Source organism: Gavialis gangeticus, unplaced genomic scaffold (assembly GCF_001723915.1).
Source record: "Gavialis gangeticus isolate Ggan-Ray unplaced genomic scaffold, GavGan_comp1, whole genome shotgun sequence".
Classification (NCBI taxonomy): Eukaryota; Metazoa; Chordata; order Crocodylia; family Gavialidae; genus Gavialis; species Gavialis gangeticus.
Window position 1 is genome coordinate 5,155,865 of NW_017728983.1, and position 1,532 is coordinate 5,157,396.

The 1,532-nt window shown below is 46.3% G+C and overlaps 1 protein-coding gene across 1 annotated transcript in view; it reads left to right on the plus strand.

Moving 5' to 3' along the window:
* Nucleotides 1–1,511: 1,511 nt before the first annotated feature.
* DTYMK (deoxythymidylate kinase) overlaps nucleotides 1,512–1,532 on the plus strand; it is a 16,692-nt gene continuing 16,671 nt past the window's right edge. Inside the window, exon 1 of the mRNA XM_019513299.1 lies at nucleotides 1,512–1,528. The gene's annotated coding sequence lies outside the window, so the exon portion shown is untranslated. The remainder of the gene's footprint in view (nucleotides 1,529–1,532) is intronic.

The window sequence follows — 1,532 nt, forward strand, 5'->3', positions numbered from 1 at the left end:
ACATTCTTTCATCACTAGTTCAACATTTCCCCTTTTTCTTCTGTTGGCTACTGTCTGTTTTCTTCCAATCCAGATATTGTGGGTTCCAAAAGTATCATCCCTTTGGTTGACAAGTAATATTGCTTCCCTGTACAAAATTGAAAACACAACAAAATTAGGAGCTATATCTTCCAGCCATTTTGATATAAATATTCTGTGTCATCTGCTCTGCAATATGATAAAGTATTAAAGACTTGTGTTTTTGTCCTCCAATTCTGTAGATTCTTCCAAATACTCCAAGGTTAAAAAGAAAGGACTGATTTACCTTGGGGCTGATTGTCCCTGGTTTAGATTCCCAACAAAAGAGGTGGGGAGGGGAAAAACAGGGATTTACAAATGCCACTTGAAAGAAAATCACATTAGCCCCTGAGGAAAAGGTCTGATTTCAGTTCTTCATAGGTACTTCACAGGTGCTTATGGTAGGACAAAGGGCTTTAGGATCCCAGAAAAAAAAGGCTTTGTTCAGGGGAAATCTAGTGGTCTGTTTTTAGCCCAAGTGAAACTGTCCATTGGAGCCTGGAATAAGGATGGATTAACTCCTGGGAAATGGTATGATTTACATTTGTCTTCAATACATTTTGCAGTTAAACCATTGAATTATTTAAATACTGGTAAACTAAATTAATCTATATATATTCCTTTCCTATAACCCTAGAGAGTATCTATAATACAAACATGTTCACATCACATACCTAATATCACTGCTGCTTCACACAAGAGTGGTGTCACTTATCAAATAATATGTTAACATGTAAAAAGTACATCCAAGCCCTCAGCACGTATATAAAGACTGATATCCATCTTCCATATATATGTAGCGTAGGGTGTTCATTGTGTTGGAGGGCATGGACCAAATCAAGGTCCACGCAGAGGAGCCTTATGTTCTTCTCTTCCTTTCAGTCTGCCAACAGCTTTTGACATGACTCTCCTCCCAGCTGTGCTACCCCCAGCAGGTGATGAGCAAAGTCCCATTATTCTTTGGTGTGGCACCTTGTCATGGATTGCATCACAACGTGGCAGGGCTGTGCCTGCTAGTATGGCCCCAGGAAACTCCCCGCAGGCATAGGCAGATCTGGGATTTGGGAAAAGCGGGTGGAGATGGCGAGGTGCAGCATCACAGATAAAATAACACCTGCTTTTCTTCAATTAATTAGCTTTAATCATATGCCTGGGGGCCAGGGCAGTGCAAGATGGAAGCAAAAACAAACAGACCCCGCTGGGACGAGGGAAAAACAGCCTGCGGGGCTGGAAAATAGAAAGTTTGTTACGAGGAGCTGGGCTGGCAGGCACCGAGCCCTAAAGGAGAGAGAGAACCACTGCACCGCACAGCTCAGCAAGAACCAGGCCCGGCTCTGAGGCCGACTGACGCGGGGCAGGGACCGCCGGTGCTCTGTCCCCTCCCGGGGGCGGGGCTCGGCGCCGCGCAGGCGCCGTGGGGCGGAGGGGCAGGGGTCGCGGCGAGTCCCGCGCGCGGGAAGGCTGGCGGGGCAGGG